Here is a 14,336-nt window from a genome sequence, read left to right as displayed (position 1 = left end):
TTACCGTTAGGTTCATTGCTTCCAATTATGTAAAACATATTTTTTGTAGTAATACAGCGACACAATTTGCTTTATTCATGAATTGCACAATTTTATGTTATCTATTTAACTGTAGCATCCAAATTCCAGAATAATGGAGTTTGGCATTGATGACGTCAACATATTGACCAGTTGTTCATAATTGATTTCATTTGCCTGTCAGACCAATTTTAGAATTCTAACATCCTCTAAATTCCATTGTATTGGAAAAGGACATAAATTTTCCTAATTATTAAAAATGAATATGTTTACATGTTTAAGGACATCTTTAATTTATTCCAAGTTCCAATATTTTAAGTTGTAAAGGTAAGACCGGAGAAGATAGTTCAGACATAGCTATCTGTCATGCAGCCTGACTAGTGATGCTGTGATTGAAGATGGTGAATTTTTGGCAGACTCCCTATCCATGCTGTTGGCCCTATCAAAATGAAGGATGAGGAAAGGGTTAAATGACAAATTAGTCAATATTTTAATCTAAGTATTTTTCATCTTATGTGACAATCTCCACTGAGGCTGACGATAGTTTAAAGAGAAATTTGTACTTGGAGGTTTTAGCTGAAGTAATGGCACATCAAAATTAAAAGAATTACTGTGTCAATGACTAAAGATATATACTATAAATTAAACAATATTTTAATAAATATAATCTTATAGCAATGATTTAGGTGTGGTTGCAAGGAGATCAAACCTGGAGACTAAATATTCAGTGACACATGACTTTTCAAAGGAACAGACAGAAAGGAAAGGGTGGTGAAGTAGCTTTGTTAGTATGAGATAGAATAAGTACCAAGGAAAGAAATGACATTAGGTCGGAAGATGTAGAATCCATATGTGTGGAGGTAAGGAATAGCAGGGGAAGAAGATAATGGTAGATGTAGTCTAGAGGTCAATAAGGCAGAGGATAAATCATGAAATAATAACATGTAAAAAGGCAGTACATTAATCATGGAAGACTGTAATCTTCATATAGTTTGGAAAATCCAAATAGTAGCCACAAGGAAGAATTCATAGAATATATTCAAGACCGACTCCTGAATCAATATGTTATGGGTCCAATCGGGGATCACACTATTTTGGATCTGGTAATGTGTAATGAGACAGGTTCTGTAAGGCAGTCCCTTAGGAGAAAGGACCAAAGAATGGTAGAATTTTGTATCCAGTATGAGAATGAGAAACATGGGTTAGAACAAACATGCTAAACATAAATAAGGGTAATTGCAAAGGAATGATGCAGAGTAAACTAGAGAGGATTGGGAAAGGAGTTTAGCAGCAAAGATAGTTGACCAATGGCAGGCATTTGAGAAAATAATTCGTGGCTCACAATAAAGATTTAACGTTGAAAAATGTGGCACTGGAAAAGCACAGAAGGTCAGGCAGCGTCCAAGGAGCAGGAGAGTCGATGTTTTGGGCATATGCTGTTCATCAGGAAAATGTAGGGGAAAGGGGGCTGAGAGATAAATTGTGGGGTGAGGGGGGGGTGGGGGAAGACAGGTTGGAAGGTGGTAGGTGGAGGCAGATGGAAGGTAATTGTGATTGGTTGGTGCAGAGGGTGGAGTAGATGGGTGGGATGGAAGATGGACAGGCAGGATAGGTCAAGAGGGTAGTGCTGAATGGAAGGGTGGATCTAAGATGAGATGGTGGCGGGGAGATTTGGAAACTGGTGAAGTCGATGTTAATGCCGTGTGGTTGGAGGGACCCAAGGCGGAAAATGAGGTATTCTTCCTTCAGTTGGCGGGTGGGTTTGGTTTGGCAGTGGAGGCGGCACAGGACTTGCATTTCATTGGGGGAGTGGGAGGAGGAGTTGAAGTGGTCGGCCACAGGGCAGTGGGATTGGTTGGTGCATGAGGACCAGAGGTGTTGTCTGAACCTTTCTGCGAGTTTGGTGTTCTGTCTCCCTGATGTAGAGATGACCACATCAAGAGCAATGGACGCAGTAGATGAGGTGGGTGCATGTGCAGGAAAATCTCTGTCAGATTTGAAAGATCCTTTAGGACCTTGGACGGAGGTGAAGGGGGAGGTGTGGGCACCTTGTGTCGTGGCAAGGGAAGGTGATGGGTGGATGTGTGTGTGTGTGTACCTATCCACATCCCTGATGAAGGGCTTCTGCCAAAATGTTGACTCTCCTGCTTCTCAGATGCAGCCTGACCTGCTGTGCATTTCCAGTGCCACGCTTTTCGACTCTGACTCTGCAGCATCTGCAGTCCTCACTTTCTCACAATAAAGATTTAACCCAAAGGGAACGGCGGGTTCTAGGAATGGGAAAAGGCAACCATCATTAACCAGGAAGTAAAAGACAGCATCAAAGTGAAGGAAAAAAAAACATACAATGTGGGAAAGATAAATGGTAAGTCAGAGGCAAAAACAGAAATTGCTGAAAAAGCTCAGAAAGTCTGGCAGCTTCTGTGCAGAGAAATCAAACTTAATGTCTCAGGTCCAGTGACCCTTTGTCAGAACCCTTTTGTTTCTGAGTTCCATCATCCACAGTTATTTTGATTTTTATTTGGTAAGCTAAAGATTGGGAAAGCTATAAAAACCAAAAGTGACAAAAGAAAAGAGAAAATAATTTTGAGTACAATCTTGCAAGTGATAGAAAGATGCACACAAAGACTTTTGTCCCACACTGGGAATGCAACATTTACGGGGCAGAATCCTCCATTGGGCAGTCTACCTCTGGCACTGGACATGGCATTTGGTGTCGCATCTACTCTGGGGTGTGTAGATTGTTCTCAAACCATCATTTGATTCTCAGCTTATTTAATATGCATGCACAAGGAGAAAAGCAAATCTTAATGGGGTGCACTGGAAGGAAGTCATCACCCCAAATGAAACCCTCTAGAGTTGAATTTCCAGGTACCACATTTAAAGGGTAGCTCACAGATAATCCATTATACGTTGCAAAGCAGGAGAATTAATCAGCTTGTTTTGGTCACCTCCACCCTCTCTGGAGGTGACGGACAAGATAGAAATTAGACATAAGCACAGAAAATGCTGGAAAAGCTCAGTAAGTCTGGCAGAGAATTCAAAGTTAACATTTCAGGTCCAGTGACCCTTCCTCAGAACTTTCTCAAATTGGCCCCACAAATCAGTAACGCCTTGCTAAAGGTTCTACTCCAGGTCATCGTGGAAAGATGTTGATCCTATTCCCAAGCATTAGCATAAGTAGGACATCATCTTGCCTGACAAATGTAGCCTGAACTGAGATACCAGCAGGGATTTCCACCCATTGGCCTCACAAGAGATCCTGGAACCAGTACAGGAACAGGATTCACCATGTGCTGCACTCTGCAGGGATAAACTTCTGGCACTGTCTTGACACTATAAACTGACATTTCAAGGGGCAGCACTCTGCCTAACTATGCCAGTTCTGAGGGATGTGAGATAGGATCCCGTACAAGCCTATGATGAGCAACTCTTGGAATTTCTGCACTAAATGTTTGACAGTCAGCTCATGCCATTAATGTTCTGTTAGTTGCAGGAAAGTGTGCTTTTTAGACATTCATTGTGGAGGGCTGTGAAGCTGTCATGGCTGTACAAGCACATGAAGTGCTCATACAGCTTTGGTATGACACTTAATCACAGAATCACAAAATTGTTACAATGCGGAAGGAGACCATTCTGGTTGTCGTGTCTGCACTAGCTTTCTGAACATTTTAACTGTGTGCAATCCCTTGCCTTTTCCACGTAACCCTGCATCCAATATTTTCTCAACTGCCTCAATTGAACCTGCCATTTCCAGGCAGTACATTCCATACTCCAACTATTCGCTGTAGTTGAAAAAGAAAACTATAAAACACAATTTTTGCTAGCTCTCTCAACCTGGTATACGTTAGCTATAAGATTCTTATGGGACGCTCTACCTCAACTCACCATTGCATGACTTCTTGCTGTCCATCCTCAAGTACCTGGCCCACGATGTCACCATTCGTTCTTAAAGGAAGTTTCTCAGTCCTCCATCTCCTCTTCTGTGAAGGTTACCCACTCTGTGGAAAGTGGAGCATATTGTGCTGATATGGTACATTCTTTTGGGGGAATATTCAAGTGCACCACCTGAGTTGTCTCATCATTTTGACCCCTAGCAAAGGCATATACAACATTGTACCTCTCCTCCCATTGTGCCTTCGTCCTCAATTGTGTCATTGAACATATTTTTTAGGATGCCCCATGTCACCCGATAGCCAGTCTCATAATTGACATGGTGTTGAAAAACATGAACCATGTTCGAGTGCTTCAGAATGCAGACATCATGAAATGTTCCTGGGTAGTGCAAACCTGGAAAATATCTCCAGTGTGATGACATAGCAACTGCACTGGAAATCTTTTCTGTTGATAAAGAGACAGATGGCTGATCCCAAGGAGGTGTAATTGCCTAGGGAGCAATATGTGTGAAATTTATAGCTCTTGTGCCTGTGTTACTCCTGAAATTGCAGCAAATCCTACTGCCCTAGTTCTGTGCATCTAAAAGGGACCTCACAAATTTATAGGCTGTTCAGAAAAGGGAATCTGTTACCACCTGGATTCACTTGTTTGTCACTGACTGGGATACCCGGCAGAGTCCCCAGTGCTTCCCTGGAACAAGCCACAGCAAAGAGAATAAAGGCTGTTGTGACCTCCAAGGCAACCAACATGAGAATGCCTCTCAGTCTTTGCAGTTCCATGTCCTTATCCAACAGTTCATATATGTAGGAAACTAAATCATGAGACAGAGTGCCTTCCTGCACTCCCTCTGATTCTCATTGATTCCAGTTTTGGTGGGGCTCCTTGATGCCACTCTTGGTCAAAAGTTATCTTGGTTTCAAGGGGAACTGCTCTATGTCACCTCTTGAATTCCACTCTTTTATCCATGTTTGGACAAGGCTTTAATGACATCAGAAGCTGAGTGACCTTGGCAGAATCCCAGCTGAGCATCAACCAACCTGAGCAGATTATTGCTGAGGAAATGCAGCTAGATGGCACCGATTGGCAGTAATTTACCAGATTGAATTTGTCCTGCCTTTTGTGCAGAGGACATAGCTGGGTAATTTTGCACATTGTCAGTGTTGTCAGGGCCCATAACATTTGCAGTATCAGGAACTTCACCAGTTGGCATATTCTGTATTTTATATAACCTTGGTGTACATATTCATTCAGCAATTTGTTTTGCAAATAGTTCCCCTTTGTATTCTTTCACTTTCCTTTGCTTTTTATTTGTCACTCTGTGCTGCTACATTTCTTTTTCATCTTTTTGTTTCGCTGTTACATTCTTTTTCAATTATTTTTCATGGTTCAGAATTCTCAGTATCTGCAAAGATAATCAGCAAACTGCAGCTCCTATATAAAAACAAACGTCTGGCATGTTGGTGCATAACTGGCTGGTAAGAAGAGCAGAGTAATGGTCTATAATGTTTTGTTTTTACCTCTGCTCTCTTGAGTTAAAAAGGCTTTGTATTTTGAAAGCATGTAGATTATTTCTAATTATGACCTGTCTTTTGCAGATAATCAGAAAATGTTAATCATCAACCGAATAACAACTGGACATACATGGAGATGCATGTTTAGGAGCAAATCACAAAAAAAATCTTAAATACAACCTTTGCTAGAAAACCACAAAGTTGCAAACCAGTACTGTCTACCTCCCATCCTATCCCGACTATGCCGTTCTCCCATAACTCAACTGATTTAATTTTCCAGATAGCCATTTACATACCTTTATAAACATCCATTTTTGGGGGGCCCTTTTGTGGCTCAGTGGTAATGTCCCTACCTGTGGACCAAGAGATCTGGGTTCAAGTTCCACTTGCTCCAGAGCTGTGTAAGTACTTCTCCAAACAGGTTGATTAGGAAAAGAAAGGTGAGGTTAAAAAAAGTTCATTACAACCATCCACCTTTAACATCACAGTTTCAGTCTGTGTCCATTTCAGGATACAACTGAATCCTATTTCTCAGCTGCATCCAATTATCCACAACTAATGCAGCCAGTACATAGTTGTCAGCCTTGGTTCTGTGTGTTGGATGCTTGCTTTTGAATCAGATAGTTGTGCATTGCAGTACTTGATCACACAAATAGTGCAATACTGAAGGAGTTCACTACAATACCAAAAATGCATTGAAACATTAAATATACATCCTACTCAAGTGGTCAGAAAGATGACTGGAATCCTAAAGATTCCAGTAAAAAATTTTGAAGTAAAGATGGGGAACTACAGGCAGTATCTTGCCTATAGTCATCTCTCAATCTATTATAAACAAGCATCATTATCAGATTGTTATTTGTGGAAGCTTGCTATGCTGAAATTGATTGCTATATCTCCCAGTTTTCAGTAGTAGCTACACTTCACATTGTCTGTTAAGCAATTTGAACATCCATTGGCCATGAGAGTAGCTACATAAATGCAAATCATTCTTTCTTTGTCTTAGGCTTATTTATAGAACCATTCTTGCAAACTGCTTCTGCACTCTCTGCAGTGCACTCACATCCTTCTTGTAATGTAGTGCCCTGAAACTGCATTTAATACTCCAATTGAGGTCTACCAAAAGTCTTATACAATTATAGCATCACCTCCTTTCTCTTAGATTGAAGTTGGAAATCAAGTTGTTTGTTGAGTTCTAATGGTGAATGAACCCTGACATTCCAGTCCTCAAATTTCAAGTCCTATCCACCTTCTCCTCTACTTCTCCCTCCAATCATTTCAAGAGTAAAAGACATATTTCCTATCCAAACAAAGTATTGCAAACACTCAGGATCATCCTTCTTATAACCAAAGTCCAGCCACAGCATCAATAAATGTTAACTCGAACACTCTTTTGGTGCTGCTACAGAAATCTCTTGGAAAATGTTGTTGCTACAGCACTTTGAAACTTACATTCTCTTCTTCACATTGAATTTGTACTTTGTACTTTGGGAAATTTCATAATGTGTTCTGGAAGCATTTCTTGTGAGTTAGTTAACTTTTCTGAAGAAGGGTCACTGCACCCAAAACATTACCTCTGATTTCTCTCCACAGGTGCTGCCAAACCTGCTAAGTTTTCCCCCAGCAATTTTAGTTTTTAGTTGACTTTTCTAGTTTATATTGATGATAATTATATCATAAATATCCTGTATGTCAGAAAAATTGCAAAGGGCAACCCTCTTGGGAGAAAACATTGTTTTTAAATAAACGTTTTACTGTTTTATTTTTGCTTTCAAGTCAAGCAGCACAGCAAACCACAAAAGGTTTCGTTCTTCAGTACAGCCTGTTTCCAAATGCATTTTATTTACCAAATAAATAGTAAGTATAAATAATTCAGATAGCTTTGTTTATAGCTATCATGCTCCTTATTGTCATTGATTGAAAAGGTACCATGGTTGCGCCTTAGCTTTTGAATTATTCCAGAGCTTAAGCATGGGTTGTAAATACTTCCTTTCCACAAAAGGCACTTCTCTTGTGATCTACGATGCAATATCTATTCAGAGGCTGTATGTCCTTAGCTCCAGATTGCTGCTGAGAGAATTCAAAATAATAAAATGTGCTTTATTTATTTAGACATACTGTAAATGGTCAATCTGCAGGCTATTCTTGTACCATATTACCCTTGTGTTTGGAAGACCCACAATGGTACAGCATGTTTGTGCAGGAGAAATAAATACCAGTAAAATTGAAAGGAATGCATTTCCTCTTATGGATCAGATTATGACGTTGGTTGGTGCAAAACAGGCAGTAGCGAAGGTGGTGGTGGAGTAGGATCGGCCCAGCAGCGAAAGATGGCGCCTAACAATTGGCGACTTCAACGTTGGTTGGGTCCGGTGTAGACGGCGGTGAAGCAGTGGAGGGGTGATGGCAGTGCTGGCGTTTTTGATGGAAATAAGCTGGTTCAGTGCTGATGGACTCTCTTTAAGCTTTTTCCTTATTAAATTATTCAAAATGGCACCGAATCATGGCAACAAAGGAAAGTTTTCACTGTATTTTATTGGACTCTTACTGTAAAATACACTTGACAATAAAATCCTTCATTTATTCATTCGTATTATGCACTCTGTCTTTTCAATTTTCTGACCACATGATGACAAATGGGGATGTCTGCATGCTATATTCATTGTTGCTCCTTTGTTTAATGTTGGAGCTTCCATATTGTGGGCCTTGGATTACAAAAATTCTGCAAGTCTGAGATATCCAGTGGCAAAGTGCGGAAGGAAAAGTTCCAAATTATGCCAGCTCTTATCTTGCTGGAGTCAGCTCTTTAATCATTTGGAACAGACTGATTTTACCATCACACTCTCAATTAAAAAGAAAGAACCACGGAGCCTCTGAAGATGGAAAATGTTGGAGACCCCTGATGTAAAAGTAAAGGAATTTTGTAGGCTGGATTTCTATCTCATAAGTGAAAATTAGGAAATTTCCTAGCTCAGTGTGGCCACCTAAGGGGAAAGTGCCAGCAAACTTGGGTGTTGTATTCTGTGGGATAGCTGATAACAGGAGTTGGGCCTACTGCAGCGAGAATGAGTTCAGAGATAACAAGGGCGGCTGGATGCCAAGGATAGCTACTCAAAAGGCTCACCTTATTGCTTGGAATTTTGCTTCTGTTATAATAGTGGCAGCAAAACAAAATGAAGCTCTCAATCTCACTCTTCAGAAACTCTTATTCTTTCATATGCTTCACACACCACTTTTATGTCGATTTGTTATAACGTGCCACACCACATCCAGGTCCCTCACACCTTGCATACCAAATTATGGTATTTCCATGTCCAGTTACCCACTATGCACTCTGCACAGAAACAATAAACCATATAGAGGTGATAGGACGTGTGAAGTCAATCATTACTTTCTACTTCCTTAAAAATATAATTCAGCCGTACAACAATGCCAATAATCTAGATGCTTTAAAATATCAATAACAGAAAAAGATAGTTGAAATAACTTTCTCTTGTATAAATAAACATCATGTAATTCAGAGCACTTTAAATTATTGCTTTTGATACTTTAAACAGCCTGAATGGTTAAATATTTTGTAAAGGTGTAGTTAAAACAATATTGTTCTCAGAAAGTAGAAAGTTATAGATGAATGACCAAAGGTGCTACATACAGTATTTCAACTGTAGAGTTTATTGGTTCTGTAAAAGAGGATATAGTGGTGAATGGGGCATGAAAGTATCATGTAAAATCACAAAACCTCAAATACTAGAATTGTGAAGTAAAAAAAAACACAAGAAAAGCTGTTTCTCCAGTATTTTCTGTCTTTTTTTAAATAATGGAAACGGCAAAACTGAGGATGATGGATATAAGGAGCCATTGGGGTTGAAGATAAAAGCATGAGCTTGACATGGTGCGTACAAGGGACCAAAAGGGATTCAGAGGAGGGGCATAACTTGTCATGGCGAGGGTATGGGTCGGAGCCTTTGAACCTACTCTTTAAAAGGATCTTATCCAGACTATGGTTCATGACAACCCATACAGTCTGGGAAACATAAGCTTTAAAGTTTCAAAACTGGGCTGGTTTCATGGAAATTGGCCTATACCCTTAACCCAACCAGGAAGAAATCATGTGTGTCAGGAATGGTGGCCAGGGTTGAGGGCAAAGGCCAGGAATAGGGGAAAAGGCGCAGAATGGACTGCAAGATCATGAAAGCAGTGCTGGTCATTCATAAAGCAAATACACAGCTCCGAATGGTGGGCAAAAGTGAGAGGTAGCAGTTCTAGACTGTATTTGGACTTGAGATCAGCTGGGACAGCATTGAAGACTTGTCCCCTGCTCTTCTAACTGCCAGAAAGCTAGCTAAATAAACTATAGACTAGTTGGAAAGCATTTGTATGTGTCACTTTATGGTGACATAGCACTGTTAGGTGCAGTTGCTGCACCTGTGTGCTACTGGCTCCACCAAGAAGAATTGTTCCTGTGAAACACAGCCAAAGTCCAATATTATTTTTTCTAATTAGATTAGATTAGATTTCTTTACAGTGTGGAAACAGGCCCTTCGGCCCAACAAGTCCACACCGACCCGCCGAAGCACAAACCACCCATACCCCTACCCCTACATTTACCCCTTACCTAACACTATGGACAATTTAGCACGGCCAATTCACCTGACCTGCACATCTTTGGACTGTGGGAGGAAACCAGAGCACCCAGAGGAAACCCACACAGACATGGGGAGAACGTGCAAACTCCACACAGTCAGTCGCCTGAGGCAGGAATTGAACCCGGGTCTCTGGCGCTGTGAGGCAGCAGTGCTAACCACTGTGCCACCGTGCCGCCCACTAATGTTATAAAGTCATGAGGGGCACAGATAGGGTGAATAGCCAAGGTGTTTTTCTGAGGGACGGGTAGTCCAGAACTAGAGGGAAGAGGTTTAAGGTAAGAGAGGAAAGATTTAAAAGGGACCTAAGGGGCAACTTTTTCAAACAAAGGGTGGTGCATGCATGGAATGAGCTGCCGGGGGTGTGGTAGAGGCTGGTACAATTACAACATTTAAAAGACAACTGAGTAGGCATATGAACAAAAAGGGTCTAGAGTGATGTGGGGCAAATGGGACTAGATTCATTTAGGATATCTTGTCGGCCTGAATGAGTTGGACTGAAGGGTCTATTTCCATGCTATATAACACTGTGACTCTATGACTGATCGAGGAGGCTTCGCAGATAACATTCCAAATAATAAAAACAACATTTTGAATTCAAGCACTATTGACACTAACGGGAATGATCATTTGTCTCTCAAGTTACATGCAACTGCTAAATGAGGATTGTAAAATCAGAATCTTTGAAATGGCAACATGCACACGCACAACACCAAACCTTGTACATCATTATATCATCCGCAAAGGTCTGCACAGCACATGTTCACAGAACAAGCCAAGCTTGAGATGGGAACAAAATGGGGCCAGAGAGTAGACAACAGATGGGCCACTGGGGCAGGGAAGGGCAGCAGAGAGAAAGGGAGAATGAACTGCAGGGGTGAGTAGGAGAGAATGGACTGGAAAGAGGGGAAAAAGAACTACAAGAGTGGGGAATAATGGTTCCAAAATGTAAACGTTTACAGTATTTTAAGCAAATGTAACGTTGTCATTTATCTCAGGAGGGTTGGAATATAAAGGCAGCGATGTGCTTCTGAGACTTTATAAAGCTCTAGCTAGGCCACATTTAGAATTCTGTGTCCAATTTTGGGCCCCACACCTCAGGAAGGACATTCTGGCAATGGAGAGTGTCCAGCGGAGATTCACACGGATGATCCCTGGAATGGTAGGCCTAACATATGATGAACGGCTGAGGATCTTGGGATTGTATTCATTAGAAGAAAGTGAGGACTGCAGATGCTGGAAATCAGAGCTGAAAAATGTATTGCTGGAAAAGCGCAGCAGGTCAGGCAGCATCCAAGGAACAGGAGAATTGGTGTTTCGGGCATAAACCCATCTTCAGGAATGAGGAGGGTGTGCCAAGCAGGCTAAGATAAAAGATAGGGAGGAGGGACTTTGGGGAGGGGCGTTGCAAATACGATAGGTGGAAGGAGATTAAGGTGAGGGTGATAGGCCAGAGAGGGAGTGGGTCGGAGAGGTTGGGAAGAAGATTGCAGGTCAAGAAGGCGGTGCTGAGTCTGAGGATTGGGACTGAGAAAAGGTGGGGGGAGGGGAAATGAGAAAGCTGGAGAAATCTGTATTCATCCCTTGTGGTTGGAGGGTTCCTAGGCGGAAGATGAGGTGCTCCTCCAGGCATTGTGTTGCCATGGTCTGGCGATGGAGGAGGCCAAGGACCTACATGTCCTTGGCGGAGTGGGAGGGGGAGTTAAAGTGTTCAGCCACGGGGCGGTTGGGTTGGTTGGTGCGGTTGTCCCAGAGGTGTTCTCTGAAACGTTCCGCAAGTAGGTGGCCTGTCTCCCCAATGTATAGGAGGCCACATCGGGTGCAGCGGATGCAGAAAGTGATGTGTGTGGAGGTGCAGGTGAATTTCTGACGGATATGAAAGGATCCCTTGGGGCCTTGGAGGGAAGTGAGGGGGGAGGTGTGGGCGCAAGTTTTGCATTTCTTGCAGTTGCAGGGGAAGGTGCCGGTAGTGGAGGTTGGGTTGGTGGGGGGAGGGAGTCGTGGAGGGAATGGTCTTTCCGGAACGCTGACAGGGCTGGGGAGGGAAATATATCCTTGGTGGTGGGGTCTGTTTGGAGGTAGCGGAAATGACGAAGGATGATACAGTGTATCTGGAGGTTGGTGGGGTGGTAGGTGAGGACCAGTGGGGTTCTGTCCTGGTGGCGATTGGAGGGGTGGGGTTCAAGGGCGGAGGAGCAGGAAGTGGAGGAGATGCGGTGGAGAGCATCGTCAACCACGTCTGAGGGGAAATTGCGGTCTTTGAAGAAGGAGGCCATCTGGGTTGTTATTGGAATTGGTCCTCCTGGGAGCAGATGCGGTGAAGGCAAAGGAATTGGGAATATAGGATGGCGTTTTTACAGGGGCAGGGTGGGAGGAGGTGTAATCTAGGTAGCTGTGGGAGTCAGTCGGTTTATAGTCTATGTCCATGTTGAGTCAGTTGTCCGAGATAGAAATGGAGAGGTCTAGGAAGGGGAGGAAGGAGTCTGAGACAGTCCAGGTAAATTTGAGGTCGGGGTGGAAGGTGTTAGTAAAGTGGATGAACTGTTCAACCTCCTCGTGGGAGCCCGAGGTAGCACCGATACAGTCATCGATGTAGCGGAGGAAAAGGTGGGGGGTGGTGCCAGTGTAGCTGCGGAAGATGGACTGTTCCACATATCCTACGAAGAGGCAGGCATAGCTAGGGCCCATGCGGGTGCCCATGGCTACTCCTTTGGTTTGGAGGAAGTGGGAGGATTGGAAAGAGAAGTTGTTCAGAGTGAGGACCAGTTCAGTCAGTCGAAGGAGAGTGTCAGTGGAAGGGTACTGGTTGGTTCGGCAGGAAAGGAAGAAGCAGAGGGCTGTAAGGCCTTCGTGATGGGGGATGGAGGTGTATAGGGACTGGATGTCCATGGTGAAGATAAGGCGTTGGGGGCCGGGGAAGTGAAAATCATGGAGGAGGTGGAGGGCGTGGGTGGTGTCCTGAACGTAGGTGGAGAGTTCTTGGACTAAGGGGGACAAGACCATGTCAAGGTATGCAGAAATGAGTTTTGTGGGGCAGGAGCAGGCTGAGACAATGGGTCGGCTGGGGCAGTCAGGTTTGTGGACTTTGGGCAGGAGGTAGAAACGGGCGGTAGGGGGTTGTGGGACTACGAGGTTGGAGGCGGTGGATGGGAGATCCCCTGAGGTGATGAGGTTCTGGATGGTCTGGGAGATGATGGTTTGGTGGTGGGTGTTGGGGTCATGGTCAAGGGGGCAGTAGGAGGAGGTATCCGCGAGCTTGCGCTTAGCCTCAGCAATATAAAGATCGGTGCGCCAAACTACAGTTGAACAGTTCATCCACTTTACTAACACCTTCCACCCCGACCTCAAATTTACCTGGACCGTCTCAGACTCCTCCCTCCCCTTTCTAGACCTCTCCATTTCTATCTCGGACGACTGACTCAACACGGACGTATACTATAAACCGACTGACTCCCACAGCTACCTAGATTACACCTCCTCCCACCCTGCCCCCTGTAAAAACGCCATCCCATATTCCCAATTCCTTCGCCTTCGCCGCATCTGCTCCCAGGAGGATCAATTCCAATACCGAACAACCCAGATGGCCTCCTTCTTCAAAGACCTCAATTTCCCCTCAGGCGTGGTTGACGATGCTCTCCACCGCATAACCTCCACTTCCCGCTCCTCCGCCCTTGAACCCCGCCCCTCCAATCGCCACTAGGACAGAACCCCACTGGTCCTCACCTACCAACCCACCAACCTCCAGATACATCATATAATCCTTCATCATTTCCGCCACCTCCAAACAGACCCCACCACCAGTGATATATTTCCCTCCCCACCCCTATCAGCATTCCAGAAAGACCAGTTCCTCCGCGACTCCCTCGTCAGATCCACACCCCCCACCAACCCAACCTCCACTCCCGGCACCTTCCCCTGCAACTGCAAGAAATGCAAAACTTGCGCCCACACCTCCCCCCTCACTTCCCTCCAAGGCCCCAAGGGATCCTTTCATATCCATCAGAAATTCACCTGCACCTCCACACACATCATTTACTGCATCCGCTGCACCCGATGTGACCTCCTATACATTGGGGAGACAGGCCGCCTACTTGCGGAATGTTTCAGAGAACACCTCTGGGACACCTGGACCAACCAACCCAACCGGCCCATGGCTGAACACTTTAACTCCCCCTCCCACTCCGCCAAGGACATGCAGGTCCTTGGCCTCCTCCATCGCCAGACCATGGCAACACGACACCTGGAGGAAGAGCACCTCATCTTCCGC

The sequence above is a fragment of the Chiloscyllium plagiosum genome, unplaced genomic scaffold (genome assembly GCF_037043375.1).
Source record: "Chiloscyllium plagiosum isolate Xiang-an unplaced genomic scaffold, Cpla_swu_hap1 HiC_scaffold_12, whole genome shotgun sequence".
NCBI lineage: Eukaryota > Metazoa > Chordata > Chondrichthyes > Orectolobiformes > Hemiscylliidae > Chiloscyllium > Chiloscyllium plagiosum.
This window is presented reverse-complemented; position numbering follows the sequence as displayed.